This window comes from Bos taurus, chromosome 11, assembly GCF_002263795.3.
Source record: "Bos taurus isolate L1 Dominette 01449 registration number 42190680 breed Hereford chromosome 11, ARS-UCD2.0, whole genome shotgun sequence".
Taxonomy (NCBI): domain Eukaryota; kingdom Metazoa; phylum Chordata; class Mammalia; order Artiodactyla; family Bovidae; genus Bos; species Bos taurus.
The window spans coordinates 99,255,530-99,269,873 of NC_037338.1; the positions used below are offsets into that span (position 1 = coordinate 99,255,530).

A 14,344-nucleotide genomic window follows, 5' to 3' on the forward strand; every position below is an offset into this window, starting at 1 on the left:
GGGCTGGGATAGGTATGTACACTTGCGGAAATTCAAACTGTCTGCTCAGGCTCTGTGCGCCTGTCCTAGTCTATAGTATCCTTCAATAGTTTTTGCTTTATTTTTTCCAAGTGAAGGCTCTGTGGTTAGACAGAGCCATGTTTCAATTCAGTTCCACAGTTCACTTGTAAATTATTTAACCTCTCTGGTCCTCAGTTTCCTCATCTGGAAAATGGGGACAACAATCCCCACTGCACAAGATTGTTGGGAAAAACACCTCATCTCAGGCGTGACACAATTCAGTGCACAAGTGGTTATGACCCCACCTTACAGAAGAGGAAACTCAGGCTCAGAGACAGGGACTGTCCAGACAGGGACAGGAACCTCATCTTTTGGACAGCTCTGCAGGAGGTGAGGCCCCCGCAGCACCCCTGGCTTCTTGGAGCCTCTGCATCCACATTTGAGGCTTCTGGTCTGCTCGGGAAACCGAGTGGGTGGCCACAGAACACTGAGCCCTTTGGAATGGCCAGTTCTAAGTTCTGGCACCACTGGTGACTGTGCTCTAAGAGCTCTGGAGACAGGCCAACCCAGCTTCCAGTCTCAGCCCCACTGATTGAGGGCTGGTGAACTTGGGCAAGCGTCTTCACTTCTCTGTGCCTCGGTTTCTTCTCTACAACAGAGAACACCATGTGCAGATAACAAAGCAATACAGCGAGGGCTCAGCATGGTGCCTCGCACACAGTAACTGCTCACTAAAAGCTTTTGCATCACCATCACCATCACCGTATCACCCCTTTCTCCTGCCTCACCTGCCCTGGTTCCCAGTGCAGGGTCTGCTCCCCCCAGCTCCAGGCCCCTGCTCCTCGGGCCTGGGTCTCCTGCCACCAGGCTCACCGTGCCAGCTGTTCTACTGGTGCCGTGACACCCTTGAGGAAAAGCACAATAAACAGGCAGCCTGGGCCCTGCCTTCCCTTGCTTGCGCTCACTCTCAGATCTTCAAGAGGGCAGCAGCCTCTTGCCCGGGAAGCTGGGCCCAGCGTGCGCACCGCTGGCAGGGCCATGGATCCTGCTGGAAACTGCCGAGTTCATCTCTTCAGTCACTCAAGGCCTCCAGAAGTGGAACCAGCTCTGCAGCCTGCTCGCCGCCTCCAACTCCCTACTCCAGCCACACTGGCCTTCAGTGGCCTCCTGGCAATGGGCCAGAGGCACAGGGTCACCTTCAGACCTTCAGTCATCCACTTTCTCCCCTAAACCCCGTTCCCAACCCCCAAAACACATTCCTGCCCCTCCTCCAGGAAGCATCTCCCAACCGCTCCAGCCCACACTACCTTTGAACTCTACTCAGCTGATGTCTCCAAACCCTCAGGCCTTAGTGTTGCTTCCTCTGGGAAGCCTTCCCTGACCTGCCCAGGGTTCTCAAGCTGGCTGCCCCACAGGCCCTACCACAATTAACATTTTGAACCGATGCTGGTTTAACAATCCAGCTTCCCTGCCAGCCAGCCAGCTGCTTGAGGGCAGGAACCAGGCTGCCTCTTCCCCTATCCCTGTACTTGGCCCAGGGTTACTGCCTATCAAGCACGTCTTGGTCTTCGTGCAGCACATTGGTTCTAGAGGGAGACAGACACCCCCACCTAAGAAGCACACAAACCCATGCCACTGGGCCCCGTGCTCTGAAGGAGAGGGTGGTACCTGGGGCTCTGGGTGCCCGAGCCCCAGGGGACCTGCCCTGGGCTGGGGAGTCAGTGCAGGCGTCCTTGGAAGTGACATTTCAGCAGCGACCCAAAAGATGAGTCATAGTTCACTCTGGTGGCAGGGAGAGAAGGGAAAGGCATTCCAGGAAAAAGGATAAGATGCTCCCAGACTGAAAGGGCAGAGGGTGTGGGGCCCTGGCACCACAGGCTCAATTCCACGACTCCGGGCCGAACAAAGGCCGCATGCCCCATGTGGGCACGACACGTGTGTTGCAGGGTTTCAGCACAAGCAGGGAACCTGGGGGGCAAGGCATACTCTCGGATGCTCCCTGCCTGCTGTGCCCGGGACAGTGCCAGCACCCAGGGGGTAGAGCAGAACCCTCCCCACTCTGAATGGGAGAGCTGCAGGGGGTTTGCCCTTTCTGCAGGACAAGCCCAGTCACCCAGGTAGCTGCTCGGCCCTAACCTTGCTCCTCAGCTGGAAGAAACACCAGTTTTTCAGCTGCCAAGATGAACCAAGTGCCTTCAAAAGATAACCGGCCAGATGGTACGGATCTGGCAACCAGCTTTTGGCAGTGCCAGCCCTGCTGCTGGGGGCGGGGATGAGCTGGAGGAAGAATGGGCCGTCCATTTCAGCACAGAGGCTGAGACACCTGGGGGCCCCCCCTACTTGTACCCCTTCAGGCCAGAGGTGGGCATCTCTACCCACCCCACGACTAGTCCCTAGGGCTCTGCATTCTCATGGTGGGCACTGGCCATTTGGGATTCTGGCAACTGGAGATGGAGAGAGCTCTGATTATAACAGAACAAGCACACAGCAGAAGAACCTGCGTCTTCATCCTATCTCTTGCCTGCATCTGACAGGAGCTATGACATCCAGGGCGGTGGGGGGCAGTGGGGAGCGAACAGTAACACTCGCCTCCAAGTTGGCTGCTTCCAGTCTAAGCTCCTTACGGCTTTATTTCATGTAGTTGCTAACTTAACCAACAAATGACATTCTCTAGGATCCTGTGCTTGTGGCTAATTGATCGCTTGTATAATAATTTGTCTAACAACTCCTCCCCCAGCCCGGGCTGGGCTGCGAGGATTCAGGAGGAGAGGAATCTTCTCCGCTTCCACCCTCCTGGGTCCTTGGGGCCTGGCCTGTGCCTGGCACATAACCGAATAAAGGTTTGCTTCTGCCCCAGTTGCCACATTAAAACACCCTGAGGTAGAGATTGTTACTCTGTATTCCGATGAAGACACTGAGGCTTGTCTAAAGTCACACAACTGACGAGAGTGCAGTGCAATCCAAACCTAAACCAAACCCATGCTTCTCACCAAGCCATCCAGTCTCCTGTCCATCCAGTGGAAGGAGAAGGGAATCTGGGATCCAGAGGAGGGCGCATGGGACCCCGCCAGTGTCCTGACACCCAGCCGACAGAGGCTGGGGGAGCCAGAAGCTCTAAGCGGTGCCCACCCTGTGAAATATTAATCCAGGAGCTACAGGGAAAACCCAAACAAATATCCTATTTACAGAGGCTGGAAGCTTTCCAGGAGGGAGCGGATCACAGGCCAGATAGAGGGGGTGGGAGGCTGCTGTGGAGGGGGTCAGGGCAGATGCTGGGGGCAGGGGTGCAGGCGAGGATCTGAGGGCATACCAGCGGGTCTCTGACCTGCAGAGACTAATTTGCAGGGTGGGTGACATTAGGAAGATGTGGAAATGGAAAGCGCATCACCCCTCACCGGTGTACAAAGAGGCAGAGGGGCCTCGGGGACACGTGGGTTCCATGCTTGCAATCAAACGGTGATCACAGTCATACTGAGCACCGTATTCCGAGGACCCTGCTAAGTACTCCGCACATGTTAACTCATTTAATTCTCCCAACAACCACATGAGGCAGGAGTTATAATTGACCACTTACAGATGAGGCAGCTGAGACTCAGTGGTGAACTGGCCACAGACTATGTATACATACCCAGGTCCGTGTGTACATATCAGTATGTATACATGTATTCATTACTCTGAGACCCAGAATTTTGTGCTTTCCATGCATGTGTTCATTGAAGCCACAGATAACCTACAAGGACCTATGATTTTGTTTTCCAGATGAAGAAACTATGGTTCAAAGATGTGTGATGATGTGCCCTCCCAGGAGGAGCTCGGCTCTCTCCATCATTATGCTGTGGGCAGGAACCATTTCTTCAAGCCTCAGCTCCCCCTCCTGTAGCATGAGCCTTCACCTCCTTACAACCTGGACTGTCCTTGGGCACTGAGCATAGATGATCAGGCATCACTGCTAACTATCCTACGGGCATATATTATTTTTTGACCACAGGACTAGAAGCGTCCTGAAGAAGGGACCCAGTGTAACTCATGGGGTCTCCATGACACAGTAACCACGTGACTGGTTGGTTGTGGGTGAAGGAGCCTCAGCTCCATGAGGTCCCCAAGCAATGTTCACCAGCCTCAATATTCATCAGGGTCCTTATCTGTCCACGAGTTGTCAACAGCACCTACCACATGGGTTTGCTGAGGAGACATGATGAAATAATGGCAAGAAGGTGGTAACAAATAATTATGGAGGGATTTCCCAAGACTAATGCTTGGAGACATCCTTATGCCCATTTCTGAAGCTGGAAAAATTAGCGTCAGTGATTGAACCAGTCACAGGATATTGGTCTCAAAGTAAATGCTCCAACAGGGGTCTCTGAACTTGCATTTCAAGAGTCAAGAGCAGCTGAGGTACTGAAGTCCTATGCCCCAAAGTGAAGCCTGCAGAATCGTGGTGGTGCTAATGACAAGAGCTGTTCTTACCTCGTAGGAACATTAGAGTGCACTAAGTGAAGGTCACTCAATCGTGTCTGATACTTTTAGACCCCATTAACTACACAGTCCATGGGATTCTCCAGGCCTGAATACTGGAGTGGGTAGCCATTCCCTTCTCTAGGGGATCTTCCCAACTCAGGGATTGAACCCAGGTCTCCCGCATTGCAGGCGGATTCTTTACCAGCCAAGCCACAAGGGAAGCCGGTTGGAGTGTGCTGAATTCTTTTAAAACCTGTGTCTCATTTCATTCTCCCAAAAGCATAGAGCTAGAATAGACACAGGAAAATGGAGGCCCAGGCAGGGGATAGGACTTGTCCAAGTTCACGCAGTGAACCAGCTGCAGAGCTGGCCTTGACCCCAGCTCCCTAGATGACTGGTCCAAGGTTCTACCCACAGCAACTGGCTCCAGCAGCCCAGCTCTCAGAGTCAGTGTGCTATGACTTTTCATTTTCAAATCCTCTGGCCCAGCTGCCCTGCCCAGCTTATGAACCCAAGCTTCTGAACCGGGCTTGGGGGTTGAGGAGAGAGAGCAACCACTACTGTTCCACCGCCTTATCAGGCAGGCTGCAAACATCTCAGCCTCTGCTGGCACATCAGCCACACACACCCCAACCACATGCCAAAATACACTGCTCCCCGAGACCCATCTCCATGTCATATCTTTTCAACACCATCGTTTGGCCTACATTACATGGAAAAATGGGGATTTGCTAGGCCCTTAATAAAAAAAGAGCTCCCATAACCTCCCACTGGTATCAGAAAAGCCAGGATCCAGCTTCTATGACCGTGATGTGCAACCACTGTTCCCACTGAGGGGTGACAACAAGTTCCCACTTTGTCTCCCCCACTGTTCTCCAGAATTCTACAAGTTCAGAGAGGCAGCCGAGAGCTAGTGACATCATTAGCTGGTGCTAAAAAGAAAGGCTTTGAGACAGACACATGCAAACATTTCCTCACCATCGTCATTGCCCTCAGCATACCTGCAAGACTTACTGAGGGCTTAATATGCACCAAATAGTGCACCAAGCACTTTAGTACATGACCTCTCATTTAGCCCAACAATCCTATGCTATAGATGAGGACAGAGAGGTGGGAAAAGGTCCTTCGTCCAGTTCTCATAACCAGCAAGCAAGTGCTATGACCAGATTTAAATACAGTACTCTATTTCCACCCTTTTTAAAATTTATTCCATCAATGGTCATTGCCAAGATAGAGAAAGAATACTTACAATGCCAGGCAGAGGACAACGGCCATTTGTCACCTAGAACAAATCTGTATTTTCTCTGACCACCAGACACTTCAAATCAGTGCAGTTCTGAAAGGTGTCCCATTAGACACCTTTATGACCGTACATCACATGAACAGCCCCTGACACCCTCCCCACCAATGTCTCGTCCATACTCTTCTCTGATTTCCTTGTCAATCACTCTTCCCCTCCTTCATTCTGCTCCAGCCCTACTGTCCTCCTGCTATGTCATTAAACCATCAGATTTTCTACCTCAGGACTTTTGCACTTGCTCCCTCCCTCCCTTTAGATCTCTGCTCAGACATCACCTTATTAGAGCCCTTCTCTGGATCACCCTCTATAAAAAGGGCAAACCCAGTATCCGACCCTTTCCATGGCCCTTCCTGCTCTATTTTCCTCCACCCTACGTATATTTTTCTCCATCTCCCATAACTTTCTGATTTGCTGAATGAACGAGTGAACTGAAACAGAGAGACTTCTTTACCAACTGGCAACCACCTCCTGCACTCAAGTGTATGACCCTTTTCAAAGCTGTCCTCAATACTCATTCTAACCAGCTTGAATCCTGAAGAGAAACACTGTTTCTGAGGAAGACCATATGGGGGGAATTTTTCCATGGGGGCATCAGACATTCCCTCTCTGATTTAAAAAATCAAACACCGTGCTTACTGGCACAAACACTGGCAATCTTGGACACCTTGGGCCCCAACGCAGCCAAATCAAGTTCCACCCACAGAGCTGTAAGCCAGCAGTCAGTTTCACTTTCAACTCACCTATCAGGCTCCCTTGGCCCTTAGGCTTACAATACTACACCATCCCTTTCCCACCCTGTTGGATTCCAACGACCCCATTCGTGTCATCCCTGAGTTTTCAGGCACTGCTTTGGGGGAACTCAAGCTCATCCAACAGGTAGGAGGGGCAGAGGCTGGTTCTTCCAGCCCTGCATCTATCCCCCATTTTGTAGGGGCCATGGACAGGGCGTCATTTTCTTTCTGGACGAAGGGTGCTCAGGTTTTTAAAGGCACGTTTCTCAGACCTGGCAGCAGGGGTAGACCAGGGAGTTCTCCCACACCTCCGGCTCAGATGGACCTTTGCAAATGATTGCAGCGGCGATGGTGAGGCACCGGAGGCAGGAGGAGAAAGGGGTAGGACGCAGATCCATCCATTGGCCCCGGGAACGAACGGGGTGTGCTTTCCTCGGCGAGGAGGCGCAGAGGATGCGGCCCGGGGAGAACTCCGAGCCAGAGCTTCTGCGGAGGCAGGGGATCTCGCCACGCTAGGGCCGGGGTCTGGGGAAGACCGGGGGTCGGCGGGGCGGAGCTTGGGAATCCCAGGGACCGGATCCCCGGGCGGGATGGGGGTCGCGCCGTGGCGCGGGGAGGGGGGGACCCCGTGGCCGTTACCTTGCCCTTAGGGCTGCGGGCGGGGCGGAGGGCCGCCGGGCGCTGACTCCGGGGCCCGGCCCCACCCCCGATCCGGCTCCTACGGCTCGGAGCCTGCAGCCGCCGCCGCCTCCGCTGTCAACAAACCCCAGGCGCGTCACTTCCGGGGCCGCCCCTTAGCAACAGCGAACGGGTTCCCCGGACCGATTCCCGCGGCGAACGCGGGCGGCGGCGGCCGAAGGTTCCGGGGCCCCGTGTCGCCTCCTCTCCTGGACACGGGCCGGGTAAGTGGGTAGTAGAGTGGGGGAGCGGTGGTTGGTGCCTGCTCCAGTCCGTCCTCCGGGCGCTCCTCACTGGCGCTCGCGGGACTGGGTCGCTGATGGGGGGAACCGGCTCGGTGACACCGGCTTCCGGCGGCGCTCTGACCTGAGGTTCCCCGGAGCCCAGGAATGGTTAGGGGGGGACTGACTCCACCTTCCTCGTCAGCACAGACGAGGCGCCTCCAGCGCCCGCCCCTCGGTCCAGCGCCCTATTGGACGTCTCTCCCTGGCTTCTCCGCAGGTAGCTCACTCCCACGCGTCCAAAAGCACTCACTGTCTTCTTCCCGAACGCGGTGCTACTTCTCCAGTTAGTTAATTAAGCCCTCCAGGCGCCTCGGCTATCACCTTGGGCAATGGGGAGTGGGCTTTGGCCCCTGCCGTTTTCCTCAGTTCCTTGCCCAAGTTGTCAGATCCTATAAGAATCTCTCAAACCAGCCCCTCTCCTCCTCCAGTAGGGCCAGTCTCTGTCCACCATCGTTTCGCCTCTGGATTTCTGCAACAGCCTCCTGATGGAACCCCCTGCTCCTTCCCCTCAGGCTCTCCATAGTTCCATAGTGAATGTTTCCAAAACTAATAAATCTGATCAGGGCACTTCCTTGCTTAATAACCCTTAACATAGACAAGGGTGATCGGCACCCCTGTCTCTATCTCCACTCTTTCCCCTTTCTTGCCACCTCCGCCCCCATCCTTTCATTTCTCCAATCCAGACACCTTAAAACACTTTTGGTTCTTTTAATGATCTTCTATCCCGTGTGTGTGTCTGTGTGTGTGTATGTTAGTTGCTCAGTCATGTCCGACTCTGCGTCCTCATGGACTGAAGCCCTCCAGGCTCCTCTATTCATGGGATTTTCCAAGCAAGAATACTGGAGTGGATTGCCATTCTCTTCTCCAGGGGATTTTCCCAACCCAGGGATCCAACTCAGGTCTCCTGCATTGCAGGCGGATTCTTGACCGTCTGAGCCATTTGTTCCCTACTAATCACTTTTCTTGCTCCCATCTATATCCAGCACACACCTCTTGTCCTTCTTGTCTCAGCTTTGATGCTACTTTCTTGAGGAATCCTTTCCGACATGATGCCCCCCGCAATTTTGATGACTAATTTTGTGGATGTTTTTCTTCTGCACAGCATCTTTTAGTCTTTGACCATGTATCAGTATGTTTGTGCAATTTTGAATCCTTTAAAAAGTGTTTTGATTTTGAATTATCAAACAAGATATGCTTAGGACTTCCTTGGCAGTCCGTGTGTTAAGACTCCAAGCTCACAGTGCAGTGGGCATGGGTTTGATCCCTGGTTGGGGAACTAAGTTCCCATATACTGTTTCAGTTCAGTCGCTCAGTCGTGTCTGCATCTTTGCGACCCCATGAACTGCAGCACACCAGGCCTCCCTGTCCATCACCAACTCCTGGAGTCCACCCAAACCCATGTCCATTGAGTCAGTGATGCCATCCAACAATCTCGTCCTCTGTCGTCCCCTTCTCTTCCTGCCCTCAATGCCTCCTAGCATCAGGGTCTTTTCCAAGTGAGTCAGCTCTTGGCATCAGGTGGCTAAAATATTGAGTTTCAGCTTCAACATCAGTCCTTCCAACGAACACCCAGGACTGATCTCCTTTAGGATGGACTGGTTGGATCTCCTTGCAGTCCAAGGGACTCTCAGGAGTCTTCTCCAATACCACAAAAGCATCAGTTATTCAACTCTCACATCCATACATGACTACTGGAAAAACCATAGCCTTGACTAGATGGACCTTTGTTGGCAAAGTAATGTCTCTGCTTTTTAATATGCTGTCTAGGTTGGTCATAACTTTCCCTCCAAGGAGTAAGAGTCTTTTAATTTCATTGCTGCAGTCACCATCTGCAGTGATTTTGAAGCCCCCCAAAATGAAGTCTGACACTGTTTCCCCATCTTTTTGCCATGAAGTGATGGGACTGGATGCCATGATCTTCGTTTTCTGAATGTTGAGCTTTAAGCCAACTTTTTCACTCTCGTCTTTCACTTTCATCAAGAGGCTCTAGTTCTTCTTTCTGCTATAAGGGTGTGTCGTCTGCATATCTGAGGTTATTGATGTTTCTCCCAGCAGTCTTGATTCCAGCTTGTGCTTCTTCCAGCCCAGCGTTTCTCATGATATACTCTGCATATAAGTTAAATAAGCAGGGTGATAATATACAGCCTTGACATACTCCTTTTCCTATTTGGAACCAGTCTGTTGTTCCATGTCCAGTTCTAACTGTTGCTTCCTGACCTGCATATAGGTTTCTCAAGAGGCAGATCAGGTGGTCTGGTATTCCCGTCTCTTTCAGAGTTTTCCGCTGTTTATTGTGATCCATACAGTCAGCGGCTTTGGCATAGTCAATAAAGCAGAAATAGATGTTTTTCTGGAATGCTCTTGCTCTTTCAATGATCCAGCGGATGTTGGCAATTTGATCTCTGGTTCATCTGCCTTTTCTAAAACCAGCTTGAACATCTGGAAGTTCATGGTTCACATATTGCTGAAGCCTGGCTTGGAGAATTTTAAGCATTACTTTACTAGCGTGTGAGGTGAGTGCAATTGTGCAGTAGTTAGGGCATTCTTTGGCTCATGAACAGTATGAAAAGGCAAAAAGATAGGACACTGAAATATAAACTCCCCAGGTTGGTAGATGCCCAATATGCTACTGGAGAAAGTAGATTAGTGGTTGCCTTAGGACTGAGGGGTGGGGGAAATAGGAATTAATGCTAATGGGTACAGGGTTTCTTTCTGGGGTGATGGAAATGGTCTAAAATTAGATGGTGATAATCATTGTGTGGTTGATAGATGATAGTTGTACATGTACAGCTCTGTGGTTAGAAAGAAAAACAATGAATAGAGTGAAAAACAGTGAATTATTCACTTTATTTTTTTTTTTTAACATTTATTTGACTGTGCCGGGTCTTAGTTGTGGCATGCGGAATCTTTAGTTGCCTCGTGTGGGATCTTTAGTCGCGGCATGCGAACTCTTGGTTGGGACATGTGGGATCTAGTTCCCTATCTGGGCCCCCTGCATTGGAAGCACAGAGTCTTAGCCACCTGGCCACCAGGGAAGTCCCAAACTATTCACTTCAAATGTATGCTCTAAATGTGAATTATATCCCGATAAAGGTGTTAAAATGCATTAATAAACGTGTATATGTTAACTCATAATGCAGGATGGATTTCATGATCATATTATGAAATGATCATGTTATGCAAATTCTTCTGTGACATATTTTTAATCACTTTTTATGTCAGATCATATAGTCCTGTTTAGTTCTTTTGAATAGTTGCATTGTATTCCAGTAATTCCAGCACAGTTTTCTTATCGGTGGAATTTGGTTGACAAAAAAATCTCTCATAAATTCTACCATACTTTTAAGCAGTAAATAATAGCACATGATTCCAACTCTATACAACTTCCATAAAACTGAAGACAAGGGAAAACATTCCTGCTCATTTCATGAGTCCATCATTACTCTGATACCAAAGATAAAGACATGATGAATATAAAACTACAGCCCAATATCCTTTGTGAGTATAGATGCAAATATTTTAACAGAATTTTCAGCAGAATAAATACAGAATAAATTGAATTCTTAGCGGAATAAACTGCTATAGAGTTTGTGGCAATTTGTTACATAAATCCTAGGAACCTAATATAATCATCTGTTTGTATAGAAAAGTCTGTGGGACCTACAAAAAAGCTTCTCAAACTAATGATTGGGTTCAGCAAGATTTCAGGATATGAGTCAAGAAAAGCAATAAATAATAATGTATTATTTGAAATTAATTTTATCATTATAAATAATAATGCAAACAAAAAGCAATTTGATTTCTGTATTCCAGTAACACATAGTTTGAAATTTAAAAAACTACCATTTACAATAGCATCAAAAAATACCTAGAATTACCTAGGACTTCCCTGATAGCTCAGTTGGTGAAGAATCCACCTGCAATTCAGGAGACCCCGGTTCAATTCCTGGGTGGGGAAGATCTGCTGGAGAAGGGATAGGCTACCCAGTCTAGTATTCTTAGGCTTCCCTGGTGGCTCAGCTGGTAAAGAATCCTCCTGCAATTAGGGAGACCTGGGTTTGATCCCTGGGTTGGGAAGATCCTCTGGAGAAGGCAAAGGCTACTCACTTCAGTGTTCTGGCCTGGAGAATGTCATGGACTGCATAGTCCATGGGGTTGCAAAGAGTTGGACACGACTGAGTGACTTTCACTTTCAGGAATAAATCTGAGCTTCCCAGGTGGCGCTAGTGGTAAATAACCTGCCTGCCAATGCAGGAGACATAACTAAGAGGCAGGTTCAATCCTTGGATCAGGAAAATCCCCTGGAGGAAGGCATGGCAACACACTCCAGGATTTTTGCCTGGAGAATCCCATGGGGAGAGGAGCCTGGTAGGCTATGTCCATGGGGTCACAAGAGTCAGACATGACTGAGGCGACTTACCACACCTGCAGGAATCAGTTCAGTTCAGTCGCTCAGTCGTGTCCGACTCTTTGTGACCCCATGAATCGCAGCACACCAGGCCTCCGTGTCTATCACCAACTCCCGGAGTTTACCCAGACTCATGTCCATCGAGTTGGTGATGCCATCCAGCCATCTCATCCTCTGTTGTCCCCTTCTCCTGCTGCCCCCAATGCCTCCCAGCATCAGGGTCTTTTCCAATGAGTCAACTCTTCGCATGAGGTAGTCGAAGTAGTGGAGTTTCAGCTTCAGCATCAGTCCTTCCAATGAACACCCAGGACTAATCTCCTTTAGGATGGACTGTTTGGATCTCCTTGCAGTCAAAGGGACTCTCAAGAGTCTTCTCCAATACCATAGTTCAAAAGCATCAATTCTTCGGTGCTCAGCTTTCTTTATAGTCCAACTTTCACATCCATACATGACTACTGGAAAAACCATAGCCTTGACTAGTCTCTGATTTTTAATGTGCTGTCTAGGTTGGTCATAACTTTCCTTCCAAGGAGTAAGCGTCTTTTAATTTCATGGCTACAATCACCATCTGCAGTGATTTTGAAGCCCCCCAAAATAAAGTCTGACACTGTTTCCACTGTTTCCCCATCTATTTGCCATGAAGTGATGGGACCGGCTGCCATGATCTTAGTTTTCTGAATGTTGAGCCTTAAGCCAACTTTTTCACTCTCCTCTTTCATCAAGAGGCTCTTTAGTTCTTCTTCACTTTCTGCCATAAGGGTGGTGTCATCTGCATATCTGAGGTTATTGATATTTCTCCTAGCAGTCTTGATTCCAGCTTGTGCTTCTTCCAGCCCAGCGTTTCTCATGATGTACTCTGCATATAAGTTAAATAAGCAGGGTGACAATATACAGCCTTGACATACTCCTTTTCCTATTTGGAACCAGTCTCTTGTTCCATGTCCAGTTCTAACTGTTGCTTCCTGACCTGCATAAAGGTTTCTCAAGAGGCAGGTCAGGTGGTCTGGTATTCCCATCTCTTTCAGAATTTTCCACAGTTGATTGTAATCCACACAGTCAGCGGCTTTGGCATAGTCAATAAAGCAGAAATAGATGTTTTTCTGGAATGCTCTTGCTCTTTCAATGATCCAGCGGATGTTGGCAATTTGATCTCTGGTTCATCTGCCTTTTCTAAAACCAGCTTGAACATCTGGAAGTTCATGGTTCACGTATTGCTGAAGCCTGGCTTGGAGAATTTTAAGCATTACTTTACTAGCATGTGAGATGAGTGCAATTGTGCAGTAGTTTGAGCATTCTTTGGCATTGCCTTTCTTTGGGATTGGAATGAAAGCTGACCTTTTCCAGTCCTGTGGCCACTGCTGAGTTTTCCAAATTTGCTGGCATATTAAGTGCAGCACTTTCACAGCATCATCTTTCAGAATTTGGAATAGCTCCACTGGAATTCCATCACCTCCACTAGCTTTGTTCGTAGTGATGCTTTTTAAAGCCTCAGTTATGTGTAAGACCCGTACACTGAAAACTACAAAACACAGCTGAGAGAAACTAAGTGAAGTGAAGTGAAGTGAAGTGAAGTCGCTCAGTCGTGTCCGACTCTTCTCGGCCCCATGGACTGTAGCCTACCAGGCTCCTCCATCCATGGGATTTTCCAAGCAAGAGTACTGGAGTGGGTTGCCATTTCCTTCTCCAAGGGATCTTCCCAACCCACGGATCGAATCCAGGTCTCCCACATTGTAGGCAGACGCTTTACTGTCTGAGCCACTAGGAAAATCCCAAGAGAAACTAAAGACCCGAATAAATGGCTATTGTCGTTTAGTCACTAAGGCGTGTCCCACTCTTGCAACCCCATGGACTGTAGCCCACCAGACTCCCCTGTCCATGGAATTCTCCAGGCAAGAATACTAGAGTGGGTTGTCATTTCCTTCTGCAGGGGATCTTCCCGACCCAGGGATGGAACCCAGGTCTCCTGTACTGGCAGATGGGTTCTTTACCACTGAGCCACCAGGGAAATCCAAATAAATTGAGCCATGTATTATGTTCATGGATCAGATGATTCAGTAATGTGAGGATATCACTTCTTTCCAAATTGATCTGTAGTTTCAAAAGTCCCAACCAAAATCCCAGGAGCCATGTATTTTGTTCATGGATCAGATGATTCAATAATGTTAGGATATCACCTCTTTCCAAATTGATCTGTAGTTTCAAAAGTCCCAACCAAAATCCCAGCAGATTTTGTTTTTGAGAAATTGACAAGCAGACTCTGAAATTCCTATACAACACAAATTATCAAGGTCAAAAACCAGAATAACCTTTAAAAAGGAAACAGAGTTGATGGACTTAACACTACTTAACTTTAAGAATTTATAAAGCTACAGAATTATAGGGCTACAGTGTAGAGCTCTAAGGCTTACAGAGATACTTAAGTAGTGTTGTGAGGCTAAAAGGATAGACAAGGCGATCAGTGTAATGCAACAGAAAGTCCAGAAAT

General features: G+C 49.1%; 1 protein-coding gene across 4 annotated transcripts in view; it reads right to left on the minus strand.

Annotated features, from left to right (window-relative positions):
• The window catches only part of ZER1 (zyg-11 related cell cycle regulator), a 30,132-nt gene extending 22,860 nt beyond the window's left edge, over positions 1-7,272 (minus strand). Inside the window, exon 1 of one of the 4 annotated variants that reach the window (XM_005213354.5) lies at positions 7,129-7,272. The gene's annotated coding sequence lies outside the window, so the exon portion shown is untranslated. Of the gene's footprint in view, positions 1-6,761 lie in introns of all 4 variants that reach the window. The other 3 variants (XM_059891436.1, XM_024999066.2, NM_001205808.1) reach the window with 3 other exon arrangements.
• Positions 7,273-14,344: the final 7,072 nt, after the last annotated feature.